The sequence below is a fragment of the Helianthus annuus genome, chromosome 5 (assembly GCF_002127325.2).
Source record: "Helianthus annuus cultivar XRQ/B chromosome 5, HanXRQr2.0-SUNRISE, whole genome shotgun sequence".
Taxonomy (NCBI): domain Eukaryota; kingdom Viridiplantae; phylum Streptophyta; class Magnoliopsida; order Asterales; family Asteraceae; genus Helianthus; species Helianthus annuus.
The window spans coordinates 53,819,244-53,839,106 of NC_035437.2; the positions used below are offsets into that span (position 1 = coordinate 53,819,244).

General features: G+C 38.1%; 2 long non-coding RNA genes across 2 annotated transcripts; both read left to right on the forward strand.

Moving 5' to 3' along the window:
* Nucleotides 1-13,099: 13,099 nt before the first annotated feature.
* Nucleotides 13,100-14,373, forward strand: LOC110940440. The gene is made up of 3 exons (XR_002593153.2): nt 13,100-13,495; nt 13,568-13,658; nt 14,271-14,373. It is a non-coding gene; the product is annotated as an uncharacterized LOC110940440 (long non-coding RNA).
* A 4,764-nt stretch (nt 14,374-19,137) lies between these two features.
* Nucleotides 19,138-19,562, forward strand: LOC118492353. Its single transcript, XR_004893326.1, has 2 exons — nt 19,138-19,198; nt 19,274-19,562. It is a non-coding gene; the product is annotated as an uncharacterized LOC118492353 (long non-coding RNA).
* Nucleotides 19,563-19,863: the final 301 nt, after the last annotated feature.

A 19,863-nucleotide genomic window follows, 5' to 3' on the forward strand; every position in this document is an offset into this window, starting at 1 on the left:
GCTTCAGCCTCAGTAGTGGTTATACTGTTTGCGAACAACTGGGGGTACTTGAGTTTCATTTGATCTTCTCGTTCCCAGGTGAACTCTGGGCCACGACGGGAGCTCCAACGAACTCGAACAAGAGGTATTCTGGTGTGCTTGAGGACCTTAACATCCCAGTCTGTGATTTCAACTGGTTCCTCGTCGAATCGCAACTGTTCGTCGATAGTGAGCTCCTTCAAAGGAACTATGAGGGTCTTATCTGACAGACACTTCTTCAGATTTGACACGTGAAAAACATTGTGAACTCCACCGAGTTCTGTTGGCAGGTTCAGTTTATAGGCCACTTTACCTATTCTTTCTATGATTTCAAACGGTCCGATATACCGTGGATTGAGTTTTCCTCGTTTGCCAAAACGAACTACACCTTTCCAAGGTGAGACTTTGAGTAGCACTCGATCCCCAACCTAGAACTCGAGTGGTTTCCTGCGCTTATCAGCGTAGCTTTTCTGACGGTCACGAGCTGCCGCCATTCGTTGTCGTATCTGTGCAATCCTTTCAGTAGCATCAACTACAAGTTCTGGACCCGTGATCTGACTATCACCCACCTCTGCCCAACAGAGAGGTGATCGGCATTTACGCCCGTACAATGCCTCAAATGGAGCGGCTTGAATGCTGGTGTGTTAGCTGTTATTATACGAAAATTCTACTAATGGCAGATGCTTTTCCCAGCTGTTGCCAAAGTTGATAATACATGCCCGAAGCATGTCTTCTAGAGTCTGGATAGTGCGCTCAAACTGCCCATCCGTCTGAGGGTGATAAGCTGTGCTCATGTCTAATCGAGAGCCAAAAGATTTGTGCATCGCTTGCCATAGTTCTGAAGTAAATCGTGCATCACGATCCGAAATAATGGAGGTTGGCACCCTGTGCCTCGAAACCACTTCTTTTAAGTAAATGTCTGCTAGAGTAGAGAAATTGTCTGTTTCCTTGATAGCCAAGAAGTGTGCAGACTTAGTGAGTCGATCCACGATCACCCTAATAGTATCATTCCCACGTTGAGATCTAGGCAGGCCAGTAACAAAATCCATGGAAATTTCCTCCCATTTCCATTGTGGTATCTTTGGTTGTTGAAGTATGCCTGATGGTTTTTGGTATTCCGTCTTGACTCTCGCACAAGTCAAACATTGCTAACGTATGTTGCTATATGGGCTTTCATGCTAGGCCACCAATACGTAGTTTTCAAGTCGGGGTACATTTTATCCGAACCAGGATGTACTGAGTAGCGAGACTTATGCGCTTCATCCATCACAAGTTCTCGTAAATTGCCATAGAGTGGGACCCAGATACGTCCTGTTATGTAGTAAGCGCCATCTTCCTTTTGTTCTAACCGTTGCTTTGAGCTGCGTAGGGCTTCAGCCGTGACGTTTTTGGGTTTCAATGCTTCTACCTGAGCATCTCGTATCTGTGCCGGAAGACTAGACTGAATAGTGAGTTGCAATGATCGTACACGCCTAGGTGTAGTATCTTTTCGACTTAGAGCGTCAGCCACAACATTGGCTTTGCCTGGATGGTACTTGATGGCACATTCGTAATCGTTCAAAAGTTCGACCCATCGTCGTTGACGCATGTTCAATTCCTTCTGCTTAAAGATATGCTCGAGACTCCTTTGATCGGTACCGTACAGGTAATGTCTCCATATCTTAAGCGCGAAAACAACAGCTCCCAGCTCTAAATCGTGCGTAGTATAGTTCCGTTCATGAACCTTATGTTGACGTGACGCATAAGCAATGACCTTGTCGCGTTGCATTAACACACATCCAAGACCTTGAATGGATGCGTCGCAATAGACCACAAAATCGCCCGTGCCCTCTGGCAATGAAAGAATAGACGCGTTGCAGAGCCTATCTTTTAAGTGCTGAAAAGCTGTTTCCTGTGTACTACCCCAATGGTAGGTGACACCCTTCTGTGTCAGTAGTGTAAGCGGCTGCGCAATCTTCGAGAAGTCTTTGATAAACCTTGTATAGTACCCTGCCAAACCCATGAATTGGCGTATTTCCGTTGGTGTGCGAGGTGCAGGCCAGTTTTTAATCGAATATACCTTGGATGGATCAACATGAATCCCATCCTTGTTTACCACGTGGCCGAGAAAATGGACTTCACGAAGCCAGAAGTCGCATTTCGAAAACTTGGCATACAGCTGTTCTGCTCGAAGTAGTTTCAAAATGAGTCGTAAATGTTGTTCATGTTCCTCCTGACTCTTAGAATAGATCAGGATGTCGTCGATGAAAACAATGACAAACTTGTCTAGGTAAGGCTTACATACTCTGTTCATAAGATCCATGAAGACCGCAGGCGCGTTTGTTAACCCGAATGGCATAACTAGAAACTCGTAGTGGCCGTTGCGAGTTCTGAATGCTGTTTTGGAGACGTCCTCATCCTGGACTCTCAGTTGATGGTAGCCTGACCTCAGATCTATCTTCGAATAATAGCTCGACCCTTGCAATTGGTCGAACAGGTCGTCGATGCGTGGAAGAGGATAGCGATTCTTCACGGTCACCTTGTTGAGCTCACGATAGTCGATGCACATCCTGAAGGTACCGTCTTTCTTTTTCACAAATAGTACTGGTGCTCCCCAAGGCGAAGAGCTAGGACAAATGAAACCCTTATCAAAGAGTTCTTGCAGTTGTTTGGATAGTTCTTCCAATTCTGATGGGGCTAAGCGATACAGTGCACGAGCTATTGGTGCTGCTCCTAGAGCTAGCTCGATCTGGAATTCGACCTGGCGATGAGGCGGTAGCCCAGGTAAATCTTCAGGAAACACTTGAGGAAAATCGCGTACAACTGGGATATCCTCTAATCTCTTCTCCTTCGTCGATGCGTCAGTAACAAGTGACAAAATGGCAGTGTGGCCCTTTCGTAAACACTTCTGGGCCTTCAGGAAGGAGATGATGCCAACCACTGCACCACTCTTGTCGCCTTGAACTTCGAGAGGTTTCTTGCCAGAACGGGGAATACGAACAATCTTCTCCTTGCATAGGATCTCTGCTTGTTGTTGAGATAACCAATCCATACCAATGACGATGTCGAAACTACCCAGAACTATGGGAATGAGATCGATAGAGAAAGTCTGACCAGCGAGGATAAGATTACAACCCTGAACTATGTGTGTGGCCTCTAGACTCTTACCGTTAGCTAATTCTACGACATGTTTGGTGTTCAAAAGTGTTGGTGTGCGCTTGAGCATTTGACTAACTTTCAGAGACATATAACTGGTATCCGCACCCGAATCAAATAATACAGTAACATAAAAATCATCGAGAAGGAACTTACCCATCACCACGTTAGGATCATTCCTTGCATCACCCTGACCTTGCACAAATGCTCGACCGCCGTTGTTATCATTGTTTCCCCCGTTGTTGTTCCCATTGCCCTGATTATTGTTATTGTTGTTCTGATTTTAGTTTAATTGGGGGCAGTCTCGCTTGAAGTGGCCTTCAGCACCACACTAATAGCATCCCCTATGGCCTCGCTGTTGTTGTTGCTGCTGGTTTCATGGAGCTGGTGGTTGTTGTTGCTGGTTCAGATTCGTAGGTCATGAGCTCCTGCAATCTTTGGCTTCATGACCCATCTTGAGACACCTCTGACAACGACCCTTGTTACACTGGCCATTGTGGTGGCTGTTGCATGTGTTGCACCTTGGGAGGTTTCCTCGATATCCACCCTGTCTTTGACTACCAGAAAGTTGCTGACCAGGGCTCTGGTAGTTATCAGTCTTTCGTTGCATGCCTGAGACTGAGCTGTAGCTGAACCCTTGCTGGAATCCCCATCCCATTTCCGCTTGTTGTCACTGGGAGTAGCGGAAGTAGTAGCATTTGTAGTACCGATACGTTTGGGCAGCTTGTTCTGTTCCACTGCCTCATCTGTGAGGCGATGAGCAAGGCGAGTAATATCCTGGATATTAGCAAGGTTGGCCGATGTCACATGGCTTTGGATTTCTGGTACTAGTCCTTTGAGATACAACTCAATACGCTTGATAGGTGGGTCCACCATAGTTGGACACCAGATGGCCAGCTCGTTTGACATTTTCGTATATGCCTCAATCACTGACCCCGTCATTTTCAGATTAAAGAACTCCACTTCTAACTTGTGGATGTCATCCCGAGTGCAGTATTCCCGCTTGACTAGTTCCTTGAAATCGTTCCAAGGGATGGCGTTAGCAGCTGCCAACCCTAAAATCTGAACTTGCGCATTCCACCAGGTCAGCGCAATGCCTTCGAGAGTACCAGTGGCATACTTCACCCTGCGAGCCTCAGGGAATTCACACATCTCAAATACGGACTCGAGCTTTTCAAACCAATGGAGGAGTCCAACTGCTCCTTTAGTGCCACTGAATGTGCTAGGATGATAGTCCATGAAAGTCTCGAAGGTGCATACAGGTAGCCGAGCGTGTTGACCTGTTGTGTATAAGAACAGGACAAGGTTTAACACAAGAATTGGTTTAGGAGTGTAGGATCTAAAGATCCTAGAGTGAGTTTGCGACTGCAGGGTATACCTCCTGCTTGTGCGGCTGCAAGTGCCGCAGCAACTTGTTCGTTAATCAGAGCCGTCAACTGGGCTTGAGTCTTGTTAACGCGTCCAGCCATGATCTTCATATCAAGGCAGCATAAGTGAGAGAGGTTCGCGAAAAATGCGATGACAGAAGAGAGTAAGCACACAAGTGTTCTCAAGCAATAGTGGTTACGTTTATCTAAGCATACCATGAGCAAAGTTCTATGTAATCTCGCAAGTAGGCAATGTAAACATGAATAGTATCACCTATAATGTTGAGTCTTGCACGTGGAGCGAAGCGTCGTTGTGGATCGTTGAGCACTGCACAGGTTATAGTCTGGTTTCAATAAAAACATTTTCCCCTTATTAAAACCATGTTCGCTATAACCAATGGCTCTGATACCAATCTGTCACACCTCCAAGATCCACACGCGGAGTATCACCGCCTGGAGGCGTGACATGACCAGGATGAAGCCACCAATCATATTGAACAATGTAAATAGTAAATGTAATTCAACACAACAAATATGAAAGGTGTTCCAAAACAAAAGTATAGTTTCAATGTTTAGCGGGAGCATAAATGTAAAACCCAAAATAAGTAATAAGTTTGAAATGTCATAAATGTTTAACATGGTATCCACGATCCATGTCCCACAACGACTGCGCCTCCCTGTGCAAGCTCCCTGAGTACCTATTGACCTGCAAGGCATGTAACAACGAGTCAACAACAAAGTTGAGCAAGTTCACAGTTGGTTGTTTGGTTATAGTATTTGTTTCGTAAAGAATATGTTCGTTTTGTGAACCAAGTATCGTATTTATTTGTATCGCGGCCTTCCAGGCATGTTTGCGAAGATTAGTGGGGGTTTCCCATGTATTCTAGACTAGTTGTATTTGTATCGCGGCCCTCCAGGCATGTTTGCGAAGATTAGTATTCGTATCGCGGCCATTCCAGGCATGTGTGCGAAGATTAGTATTCGTATCGCGGCCATTCCAGGCATGTGTGCGAAGTTAGTGGGGGCTTCCCATGTGTTACTAGTCTAGTTGTATCTATAAGTGACCTTCCTCTAACGAGGTCAGTGGTACATATTCCAGTAACGATGAAAGTACAAGAAATCATTTAATCCCATTCCCAACCCCGGGAATCCCATGCCTTGGTAAGGGTGTGAACTCACCTTGGTTTGCTCGGCAGATAAACGAAAAGGTTACTGGAGCTATATGGGGTCAACCACGTCCTAACATGGTTACCATACAAGTCAGGTTTTGGTTTCAAGTAATGCACGTATGTTTATACATAGTTTAACAGGTTATGAACACGTGTTGATCATGGCAAACACATAATACATGTTAATCCATCAATAGCAACAGTCAAGTACCAACAGGTCCAAACTTGTGCGACCCGAAAGATGAAGGCCAACAAACAGGCGGCCCAACCCGTTGTGCGATCGGCATAGCTTGTGCGATCCACAATGGGTTGTGCGATTGAAAACTACCCCAGCTCAATAACAATCCCAACATGTATACGGCCCAAACAGTAAACATAATTCAATTCGTACGGTCCAGTTGATCTTGTGCGACACGGAACATCTTGTGCGATCGGAGTTGGGCCATTCGGTCCAATAACATGTTAAGCCCAATCACCGTGTAAAGCCCAAGACTTGTGTGATCCGGACGACTTGTGCGATCCAGTTGGGTTGTGCGATTCGATTTTTGGGCTTCGAGGCCCAACAACCCAAGTGCTCGTGTGTGGCCCAAGCCTTGTGCGATCGGCACTGCCTTGTGCGATCCACAAGGTCTTGTGCGATCATGCTGTTTCAAATTGTACTGTGAGCTTTAAGCAGTTGCACCAAGCTTGTGCGACTGCCTTGTGCGACCAGTCCCTTGTGTGATCCAACGAAGTCTTGTGCGACCAAGGGTGGCCTTGTGCGATTAGACTTATCATACGGAATTTATGGAAATCAGTAATATACCCCCCTTAAATCATGCAATCAGTTACATGGTTTCTATATATGAGATTTATCAATTAACAACACTAACGGTTTTCAATCATGCATATCTCGATCAAACCAATAAATTATCATCTAATTCATAAGAACCCTGTTCACATTCAAAATATAAACAATAACTTATCAAATTATATTACTTGGTTCGATTACATGAACATACACCCGATTACATACATTCGATACTAAATCATCATGCAAACAAATCCGAAAACAAGACATGATAGCCGATTAACATCATCATACAAATCCGATTCACAAGAACATCATCATTCACACAAACTATTTTAGTTATCACATAAAATCATGGCATCCATAATATCATCTTATCAAAACAATAACAGTGCAACACTAATCGGTTAGAGAAGAGGACAAGGATTGATCCAAACACAAAAGCTTCGGTGGAGAGGGGATGTGCTGCCGTCGGCTTCGAGAGGAGATAAGGAAAGAATAGGGTTTGTGTGATTTGCAACAATGAGGAACAAAACCCTATCTTGGGTGATTGTATACGCATAAAAGGAGTGGGCCGAACCCTTACATGGGCTGCCCTTTTGGGTTTCGAGTACAATAAGTGTATACCGAATGGGCTTGTGTGATCGGGTTGTTGTTGTGCGATCGGTTCGTGTAGTATTGACATATTTCATACATACGTTCGTTACACAAAGTCACAAATCACATAACATTCAATTAATCAACAAGTTCACCTAATCACATAATCAAAGTACAATAAGAGGTTTGAAATACGAGTTGTCACACGTGAAGTACAAAATTAGTCAATTTTAAAGATAAATGACACTGCCTGAAAAGAGATATAAAGATAAAGGAAAAAATTTGCATTTCACTAATCTTTTTTTTATGTAGAAAAATATGCTTGAATATACTCGAATGAACGATAAGAAAATTTGTGATCTTATGGTGAAATTATTTTTGAACAATAACATATGAAGAAGATAGAAATGTTTGAAAAGTTGTATTTTTCCAATTTTTCCGCTCGTTCATTAAAAGTCATATTCTCTTCAATGATAAAGAGTTTTCGAGTTCTCACTTTAACTATGAGTGTTTTATTAAACCTCCCATATATATATATTTATTAACCCTCCCATATATACATATATATATATATATATATATAGGGTAGGGTTCATTTGAGAACCACTCTTATTGCGAGAACCAATGTGAACACAACAAAATAAACCCATCCACCACCACCCAAAACCTAAACACTCACCCCCACCCAACTATAACCCAAAAACCTAAACACCTCCACCCCCACCCCCACCCCCACCCCACCCCCACTCGATAAAAAAACTATACCTCACCACACCCCCCCCCCCAAAAAAAAAAAAAAAAAAAAAAAAAACCCTACCCCCCCAACCTCTCCACCACGAAAAACCTAAAAAAAACTACCCCCACCCACCCACCCCACCCACCCCACCCAAGCTAAATGTTGAAAACTAAACCTTAAATCTAACCCCATAACTAAATGCTAAAAATGTTTTTTTTACTCTTATGAAAAATCACAAAATTTCGTCACTAAAAAAACAAATTGAACAAAAGTACCGAATGCACATGTGCATATGCATATGCAAGCACATGTGCAACGATACTTTTGTTCAAACTTTTTTAATAAAAAAACGCTACATTTCGTCTCTAAAAAAATAACAATAGTACCGATGCACATGTTGTGCAGAATGCACATGTGCATCGGTACTGTTGTTCAGTTTTTTTAGTGACGAAATATAGCGTTTTTTTTATAAAAAAATGATTTTGTGTGTTTTTAATTTTTTAGGCATTTTTGGTTGTGTTCATATTGGTTCTCGAGGTTCTCGCAATAAATGGTGGTTTCTAAAGGATCCTTATCCTATATATATATATATATATATATGGTAGGGCTAGGTAGAAAACCCTAAAAATTTGAGAAAACCCTAGAAAACCCAACCTCCCGACTTTTTTTTTTTTTTTTGAAAAAAATAACACATGTAATATACATGTTTTTAAGAGTTTTGAGTCAAAAAAATCAAAAAAGCGTCGAGTGGTTTTTTTTTAAAAAAAAATAAACAAGTTTCAACACTTTTTTGTCTAACACATGTTAGTGATGAAAGTTGCTGAAACTTGTTTATTTTTTTTAAAAACATCCACTTGGCGCTTTTTTGATTTTTTTGACTCAAAACTCTTAAAAACATGTATATTACATGTGTTATTTTTTTCAAAAAAAAAAAAGGTCGGGAGGTTGGGTTTTCTAGGGTTTTCTCAAATTTTTAGGGTTTTCTATCTAGCATTGTCCTATATATATATATATATATATATATATATATATATATATATATATATATATATAGGGGAAGGTTCATTGGAGAAGAAAAAGAACAAAGGGTAATTTTGTAAAACATTAAATAGTTTTTCACTTATCTCATTTATTATCATTTTTGACTAATTAATTAGTCATAAAGACTATTATCCTCCACACTAACTTTTTTTGCCTACACATATCAAAATTTGTCCTACATATTTCGAAATTCCTCCTACACGTTGAAATTTATCTTACACAACTCATAATTTATCCTACACAACTTCTAATTTATCCTACACTTAAAATTATTTTATTTTATTTTTTAAAAAAATATATATTTTGAAGGTAAGTTACAAAAAATTTAATGTATTAGCTATTAAAGAGGAAGACTACAAATTAATGACCTATGTAGATTTACCAATGTACCCTTATAGTAACATTAAATAATTATATTAAATGAAGTAAAATAAAGCATTTTTATTGGTTGAAATTTGTTCTTTTTTCTTCTTACAAAAAATTTCTTCTCATTTGAATTCTCCACTTTGTATATATATATATATATATAATATATATATATATATATATATAGGGAGCCGCTAGAATGAAAACCACCTCGAGTTGTAAGAACCGCGAGAACTACACCCCATGGAGCGCCATTCGCCATGATTTTTTTTTTACAAGTAGATGTGTATATTATAAACACAGCCGTAAAAAATCATGGCGAACGGCGCTCCGTGGGGTGTAGTTTTTTACACCACAAGTTTGGTGAAAAAAAAAAGAAAAAAGAAACAAAATTAAAAAACACCAAACTTGTGGTGTAAAAAACTACACCCCACGGAGCGCCGTTCGCCATTATTTTTTACGGCTGTGTTTATAATACACACATCTACTTGTAAAAAAAAATCATGACGAACGGCGCTCCGTGGGGTGTAGTTCTCGCGGTTCTTACAACTCGGGGTGGTTTTTATTCTAGCAGCCCCCTATATATATATATATATATATATATATATATATATATATATATATATATCTATATATATATATAGGGTAAGGTTCATGCGAGAACCACCCTTATTGCGAGAACCGCGAGAACCAATGTGAACACAAAATAAAATCTAAAAAAAATCAAAAAAGCACTCAAAAAATTTTTTTTATTTTTTTAATATTTTTTAACAAAAAATCGCTATATTTCGTTCCATAAAAAAAAAAGAAAAAAAAAACCTTTTTTTTTTCGAGTAACAGTTATCCATGCACATGTGCATATATATCATTACTTCAACAAATTCGGTAATACATTATCAGGAATAGACAATTGCACTTTAATTTACAATACCATTAGTAATACACTACTTTTTACATTACCAATATTCAAAATGCACATGTGCATAATTAGGTATAACCATGATATAACGTGTTTTGGTACAAAAAGTTTGTGATTTTGAATGGAGAAGTAGACCCATATACATGTTTTTTGGTTAGTTATATCTAGTGGTTGATGGTTTGGTTATAGTTGTCAATTTTTTATGTAATATGTTGATTGGATGGTATAAATGGTGTTTACATACATGTAATAAAGTGAAAATATTGTTAATGGTATTGTATTATGGATGGTAGGAGGTAATGGTATTGTATTATGGATGGTAGGAGGTAATGGTAGTGTATTATGGATGGTATGATAGATAAAAGGGAAAGTGTATTCAAAGTGGTGTACCAAAACAACTTATTTCATGTTGATACATATAATGCACATGTGCATTTCTAATATTGGTAATGTAAAAAGTAGTGTATTACATATGGTAGTGTAAATGAAAGTGCAATTGTCTAATATATGTAATGAATTACGGAATTTGTCAAAGAAATGACAGAAATGCACATGTGCATGCTTGTGTATTATGGATGGAATGATAGATGAAAGAGAAAGTAGTGTACCAAAACACCTTATTTCCTGTTGATACATATAGATGCACATGTGCATTTCTAACATTGGTAATGTAAAAGATAGTGTATTACACGTAATAGTGTAAATGAAAGTGCAATTGACTATTATTTGTAATGAATTACGGAATTTGACAAAGAAACGACACATATGCACATGTGCATGGATAACTGGTGCTCGAATTTTTTTTTTTTTTTTTTGAAATTTTTTTTTATTTTTTTTATTAACAAAATATAGCGATTTTTTCAAAAAAAATAGTAAAAAAATAAAAAAAAAATTTTTGGGTGTTTTTTAGATTTTTTTAGGAATTACTGTTTGTGTTCACACTGGTTCTCGCGGTTCTCGCAATAAGGGGTGGTTCCTAACGGATCTTTGTCCTATACATATATATATATATATATATATATATATATATATATATATATATATATATATATATATATATATATATATATATATATATATATATATATATATATATATATATATATATAGTAGGAGTTGGGTAGAAAGTGTGTTTTTCCTAGAAAGTCTAGGAAATGTGGCATTGAAGGATTTTAACTAAAAGGGCAATTGTGTAATTTGAATATTATTTTAATTATGGATTATTTTATTAGGATAACTAACTAACCAGAAAATTTTGGAAACTAAATATCCCATTTAATTCAAATTGAGAGTTTCATTTTAAATCATACAATCCATACAACATATTCACAGGAATTCGTAAAAAAGGATTTTACAACATTGTTGGAGGATTCTTGACATTGTGTTTTAACAGCAAGCATATTTCTTAACGCTGTGTTTTAACAGCAAGCAGATTTTGCAAGCAGATTTTGCTGGAGGATTCTTGATATTATGTTTTAACAGCAAGCAGATTTCTTGACGTTGTGTTTTAACAGCAAACAGATTGTTGGCCATTGTGTTTTAAGAGCAAGCAGATTTCTTGACGTTGTGTTTTAACAGCAAGCAGATTTCTTGACGCTGTGTTTTAACAGCAAGCAGATTGCTGGAGGATTCTTGACATTGTGTTTTAACAGCAAGCAGATTTCTTGACATTGTGTTTTAACAGCAAGCAGATTTCCTTGACGCTGTGTTTTAACAACAAGCAGATTGCTGAACATTGTGTTTTAACAGCAAGCAGATTTCTTGACGCTATGTTTTAACAGCAAGCAGATTTCTTGACATTGCATTTTAACAGCAAGCAGATTGCTGGAAACACTGTCAGTGTCTTCGTCTTCAACACAACCCAGTGTCTTCGTCTTCAACACACTGTCATCATCAACATTAAAATGGTAAAACACATCAACCTTAAAGTGGTAAAACACATCAACCTTAAGCCATACAACAAAGATACGAAAGTGAATCGGGTAACCTAGAGTTAAATGAGACTGGCCTGGATTCGAAAAGGGCTCGCCGGAAACCTTGACTGGTCGTCGGCGGCGGCGTCACCTCAGCCGCTCATCTCTGCCTACCCCCTTCTGGTCGTTGAGTACCACCACCACAGCGCCATCCTGCACCGCCACCTAACCCCACAAAATCCCTCTTCCACTGTGTGTTGCGATAATCACCATTTTGAGGTTTTTGGAGGTGGGTTTAGAGAGGGAGAGAGAGAGAGAGAGAAAGAGAGAAAGAGGGGAAATCGCATGAATTTAGGGATTGGTTATTGATATGGCAGTTTCTTAACTGATTTAAAACACTTCCAATTACCAAAATACCCTCACTATATTAAAAGTCTCTAATTATATAACTCAGATATTACGAAAATGCCATCCATTTGATCTAAGCCATTAAACACACTCATCTGATGGCCCAGATCGCTTCCTACACTTTCTAGGAAAAACACACTTTCCATAGGATCCCTACTATATACATATATATATATATATATATATATATATATATCTGTGTGTGTGTGTATGTATAGACTAGGAGTTTGCTATAAAGTTTAAATTTCCTAAAAAGTGTAAGAAGTCATAAAATACTAAAATGACAACCATAAAACACACCTAACTCACAAATAACAAAAAGAAGATTACTAAAACATTATATATGTGGGTTGTGTTTTGTATTTTGGATTATAAGGCTCTAATTATCGAATAACAAACATTATCTATACTACTTTAATAAGGATATGTGAAGGACAAGATGGTAATTGAACAAGGTGTTGAAAAAACACTTAATGCACAATGTACAACTGTTAAGGCACAAGAAAACACAGACCATTTACCCTTCACCTGAATTATTATCAACCGTCCATTTTTTTCACTTTTTCACACGGATCACAATCTGGACGGCGTATATTCAGTTCACACGGATTCCATTCCCTCCTCTCTCTCACAACTCATACATCTCACAAACTTCATCAAACCTCTCTCTCGGGCGAATCAAGATCATCATGCCAGACCGTCCATTTTCACTTCACACGTATCATCATCATCATCCATCTTTGTCTCTCACATCTCACACTTGATAATGTTGAGCAAGTAAAGGGTGTAGCAACATCAGTCCCCATCAGTACCATCTAGCGTCGGATTTCATATAGATTTGTAGGCGGATAAGTTCAACAGCGATGGTTTGGGTTCTGATTTGTGCTGCAGGGTCTGATAAGTGGAGATTCGGGATGGCAACAGTGGTCTTTAACCTAACGACGGAGGAAATGTGAAATTAGGGTTCCGCCACGGAACCGTGGCGGAGATATAGGCGGAATTAGGGTTTTGCTAGAACCTCAGGCGACGATATAAGGTATTTTTCTAATTCTGTGTTGATTTACATTTATCAGTGTTGAACGAATCTGTTTTGTTCATACTTTCATAGCAACTACAAGCAATTGACTCCGATGATGAAGAATAACAAGAAAAAGCGTCCACCAACAACCCCTGTCTATACTCATTCGGCCATTTAAAAGGTTTTCCCAATATTTTGCTTTACACATTCTTATTCTTTCTGCAAACCAATTTGATTGGCCGATTATAATGAAAGGTAACCAACTTTGATTGTGTGTTCATGTTAGACAAAATAGTTATTGGTTTAACAATAAGTGAGCTGGATGCTTTATATTTTTAGTAAACTTTGATGAGAAACGCATTGAATTAGTTTGTTTAGAAGTGAACCAATTTGGCTATGTCAAATGGGTATTAACCTGTGCCAGAAAAAAACTAGCTTTTGGATCTATTTCAATCTTTTATGTTGCGACTAAAAAGTTTTTCTTACATAAAACCAAATAAGCTGTTTTAGTGGAAGACCCACAATGAAATGGTATTCAATTAGCGGCCTATTTCATTGCGAAAAATGGGTGAGACATCAAATATATGGCATAGAGAAGACTCACAAATGTTGCAGTCGTGCAAACCACATAAGCCTTCTTGTGTACTTTGGAAAGCTAGGGACCACATCTAAAATGTTGGATACCACAGGGACCATTCATATTGCTCCCTTTAATATATAATTGAGGCAAAGTTCAATTGGTTCAAAGAATTATGTTTTTAGTGTACTAATTGTTTATTTTTTTGTTTTGCAGGTGTCAATCCTGTTGCTCAACCTACTGAAGATGCAGACTCGCGTACCATTTTTGTTAACAATGTAAAAAATAAAACCTCCACGTGTGAATACATAGGTTGTATCCATGTGATTTTTATATTTTTATAATCTAAAGCTGTTCATTGTATACAGGTTCATTTTGCTCTCAACTGGTGAACAAGGGCATTGAAGGTATTTTCAAAAAAAGTTGACGAAATTCTAGAAGAAACGCCAAATAGTTATTTCCTTAAACAGTTCGACAATCCCGCTAACCCACAGGTATGTCTTTGTTATATGTTATTTCATTGACTTTTTTATTTGACTTTCAATTTCAAGGCGTAATTGATAGGAGTAAAACCCCGAATCACTGGTTCAAAACAAACGATAAAAAGAAAAGATAGTTCTACGGCTCGTTTGGATACAGATTCACCACCACTGTTAGAGAATCGTGTCTAAGTTCACCACCCAACATGCCACGGTTGAGCTAGCATAGACGAATTAATTAACCCACAAACATGAGATAATTAACACAAGAAAAAATCATTCTAAAACTCACTGACTTTTCTCATTGAAAATATGATTACATATTGGAAAAAGGAAAACTACTACTAACCCACGTTTAAACTTCTAAAAAAATTTTAAAAAAAACCTAAGCTACTACATATTAAGCAAAGTAAACAACTAGCAAAGCTTGAAACAAACACAAGAAGTTAAAAGGAAATAACAGTTGCTGATGTAACACATGGGAACGTGGGTGTGCAAAGAATGCACATGTGTGTAGTTGCTAGGTCTTTGAGGGAGCCGACTGAATTAGGCTGACCATTGACTCACACTTACTCCAAATGGGTCGGGTCACGGGTCTGTGGACAAGCTTCTGGTGCTCTAAACGGATTCGTTATATGTTGGCTATTAGCAATTTTCAAATTATCTAGGTTGGTAGGTCCCGCTTTTTTCATACGATAAGAAGAGAAATGATCGCACCATAAAACTCGCATAAAAAGTTTTTTAGTTTAATCAGTTGACAGTTTGTTATACTGTATGTTACAGTTGGACCACAAGTTTTGAAGATTTGCTCTCAACTGGTGAACCATTCCTAGAGCCAAATCCCTTAACTGTAAGTTATTTGTATAAATCGTCTACTGTTTTTGCATACATGCATTTGTAATGCATCTAGCTGTGCATTATATACTTACATTCTATATTTTTATGTCTTTCCAATGTAAATGGTTACTTTTAATCACATACAGTAATGCGTTAAGCTAAAACCCTGTGTACAATTGCAGGCATTTGATGAAGCTATTGCTGGGCTGGATACATTAGGTGAGGATTCATACAAGGACAGGACATTGATCATGCAACTACTCTTAGGCTTGTAAACGAACCGAACGTTCAGTGAACTGTTCATGTATCGTTCGGAGGGAAATTCGTTTATGTTCGTTTATATAGTAAACGAACGAACATGAACAATTTTTTCTATTTATTTAATTAAATTAACAAACACGAACAATGTTTCGTTCGTTCATTTACGTTCATGAACGATCGTTTATGTTCGTTTGAATTCGATAGTTTATGTTCGTTTATATTCGTTTATTTAGTTCTTTAATTTTATATATTACTAATACTAAGTTTAAAACTAATACTAAATTTAAAATGTACAAGATTTTCTTTACTATTTGACTTTCCGATTTCAAAACAATCTTTATATGGTATTAATATTTGATTTCTACATTCCAATTTAAAAAGAATCTTTTGTTCAGATTCGCTTATGTTTGATCACTTATGTTCGTTTAGATCCGCATATGTAAGATTCGCTTACTCAGAGTAGTCTACTCTGTGACAACCTCACTTTGTGGACATCTGATATTGCTGTTGGTCTCTTCTCTTTTGTTCTTGAATATTTTATACACACTTTCACATTTGCAAAGCTTAACTGAACCGTTTACTGATGAAATGTCTAAAGTACCCATGGTTAAAAATCTATTGGGGCCGTTTGGTTAATGTTTCTGGTTTGTGTTACAGGATGAGGTCGGTACCTAAACTTCTCGAATCCGATTATAGCGAAAAATTTTGACCCATGAGCTTGTGGATGGGCCTACGGAATGAATGCATTTGATTTGGATGAATGGAAGAAACAAAACATTACAGACGTTTACCATTCGTGGCAAAACTTGGTAAGTTTTTCATCAAACAAAATCGTTTAAATTTAGTCTTAAGTAGGGGAGTTCAAAAATCAATGAAACTGACCAAGCTTCCCTTCCTAAGCAAGTTGGTTCGGTTTTCTTGGATTAGGGGTTAATGGCTCGGTCCGTTTTGAAACTTGGGACCGGCCATGTAAAATGAACTGACCATTTTTGGAAATGTAGTTAGGTATTTGGATTATTATCTTAAACCATCTTCTGTCATTTATAAACTTATAAGACAAACTAATTATTGGAAAGAAAAATGTAAAATCCCATTTTTGTCCTTGAGGTTTAGCCGGTTTACAACTTTTGTCCAAAGGTTTGTTTTTTCGCATCATGCACCAAAAGGTTTTAAATCTTGCCATTTTCATCTGACGCGTTAACTCTATCCATTTTTTAACGTCAAGGCATGGGTATTTTCATCCTTTTACTTATAGGTATTTGTATAAACAAATAAATAAATAAATAAATAAACAAACAAATAGGTAAAAGGACGAAAATACCCGACTTAACGTTAAAAATGAATGGAGTTAACGGGTTGGATGAAAATGGCAAGATTTCAAACCTTTTGGATCCAGATCCTACACAAACAAACCTTTGAACGAAAGTTGCAAAACCGACCAAACCTCAGGGATGAAAATGATATTTTACTCAAAATTAAATAAAAGAAAGTTCAAGCTGCCAAAACCTAACCTTTAAAATGCCAAACCGGTATAAACGGCCAATTCCGCGAGCCAACCCAATCCAACCGGTTTGGTTTGTTGTTTCTAGAGTAGTTAGTAGTTCAACCCAAAGTTTAGATCAAAACCGGCCGAACTGGACAGGAACAACTCTAGACACTTTACAATCTCATTTATTATGTGTTTTTGTGCAGAATCATGAGAGACAACTGTGGAAGCTGGGGACATTACCTCCGGGTTTGATTACCTTCTGGAAACGCGTATATCCGCTAGAGAGGTCATGGCATGTACTCGGGCTCGGGTGTAACCCAAGCTGGGGACATTACCTCCGGGTTTGATTACCTTATGGTAGGCGAAAGATTGCTGCTTACGGCGTTGTTATATCTAGGACCTTTTTGATAAGAAACAAAGTGGGGAGGATAGGCACAAGCTTGCAGTCGCCAAGCACTATCAACCAAAGTCAATTGTGCATCAAGTGATGTGGTTCAATGGGTTATTGTCATAACGAAGAATGGTGCGAGTAAACATCGGTTAATGTACACCTTTGGGAAACTTGCGGTTGCATATTGTATGTAACTTGTTGATGCTACCCAAGCGTTATCACATGATGCTGATTATGAATGTTTATTATAGAGTATCTTTTATCCACAACAAAAATCAGTTTTTTTTATAACCAGTTTCGGTTATTAATCGTTTTTTCAAACCCAAGACTGTAACCGGTCTAAACAGTTTGGATCGGTTTTAACTGGTTTCGGTTTTTAAACCGGTTGCAAAGATCAAGAATAGTAATTAGTCATAAACTGCCAGTTCGGTTTAGTCCTAAAACCGTTACAAGACCCGGTGATTATGTTATGAGTAATCATATTTTTTAATCACAACATTTGGCTTTTGGTTGGAACAAACTTTATTGTTTTGGTTATGGCTTAAAACTGAAGCAAGCATGTTGTCTTTCAAGCATGGTGTCTTTCAAACAGTGTATGGAAGAGTGTTGATATATTATAGAGACTGCAGCAAGCAAGCTGTCTTTCACACAAAATTAAAGTGTTGCTTTTTCCTGAACTGAATTTAATTAGTTATACCTTTGGTTAACGACTGTCACGATCACTATTATTACAGAACAAGCTCACTCCGATCTTCTGGCAGCCGGAGAAAGTGTATCTGCTTGGAGAGTCTCGGAATCGGCTTTAGTGACGCTGAACGCTGCTTCATTAGAATAAAGGTTTTTATATTTGCAACTTGACAAAATGTGATTTATATTAAATTTATTTTAAGTTAATAGTGTACTGGTTATAACTAATATCAAATCTTTACTAATACTTGATTTCTTTTTATGATGGTTGACTTTGCGAGAACTAACGGAGCTTGTGTTCTTAATATGTCTGAATTGAAAGTGTTTGAGGCTATGATGCATAAGCTGAGTCTGTCAGGTTACATATTTGTTTCTTGTGCTTAAAACACGTGTACATCATGCTTTAAAGGTTGTTTAAGTTTAGTGGCAAATTACTCTTGTTGTGTACTCCGGATTTTGTGTTCTTAATCTGTCTGAACTGAAAGTGTTTGAGGCTGTGATGCGAAAGCTGAGCTTGTGTTCTTAATCTGTCTGAACTAAAAGTGTTGAGTCTATGATGCATAAGCTGAGCTTGTGTTCTTAATCTGTCTGAAGTAAAAGTGTTTTGAGGCTGTGATGCAAAAACTGAGCCTGTGTAATCTATCTGAACTGAAAGTGTTTGAGGCTGTGATGCAAAAACTGAGCCTGTGCAAGGTTCGCTCGGTCCAACAACTCAAGCAAATGTTTTCTTTGCATTTTAGGGGGAACATGTGTGCTTCTCTCCCAGGGCATACAAAACATAGGTTATTGGCGGCAGCTCGCCATATTTAACATATAAAAAAACTTTATATGTTAAATTTGGCGGACTGCCGCCAATAACCTGTGTCTTGTATGCCCTGTGGAGAGAAGCACCCATCTTCCCCCTAAAAAACATAGAAAACATTTGCTTGAGTTGTTGGACCGAGCGAACCTTGCATAATGCGTCAAGGGAAACTATTGGTCGAGCGAGACATTTGTTCAGGTATCCTTATTTCATGATAAAATGATTATGAATAGCTGTGCATAAACTAATCGCAAGTTTGTTTGGTATATGCAGGGTAATAGGGAACAGCAGTGTTCAGCACTGTGTCATTCTTGCTTGGTGCCATCACCTCAGTTGTCTCTGGCTTACCATCCGTGTACTTTACTAAAATTTGATCGGTGCAGTGAGCATGCGAGCGCAACAAGTGCAGCCGCAGCGGCGCGGTGAGGGCAGCCGCAACGAGCGCAGCGGCATGGTTAATAAAAAAATAAAAAAACTGCCACCTCTAAGTAGATATGTATCAGAATGTACAAATTCATATTTATTGTTTTGTTTATGCGTTTAATCGTTTGATTAACGACTCGATTGATTTGTTTGTAACCATTTGTCTGTAAACGAACTTATTTATCTTACTTTAATTTTTGTATTAAGCATCATCTATCGCGCCTTTGCTGACTGACTTTTATAGATCACTACTTTAGGGAGAATGAACAATTATCCAAATATGGAGATACTAAATCTGCTCGAGGTATGATGCTGGTTGAACTTAAGAAACTAATTGAAGGAAATCCTTTATTTTGTGACAAATTTCAGTTCCAAACCTTAGGAATTCAAGATTAAGGACTCTTACAAACCTAAGACTGTTTGGGAAATTTTTGACTATG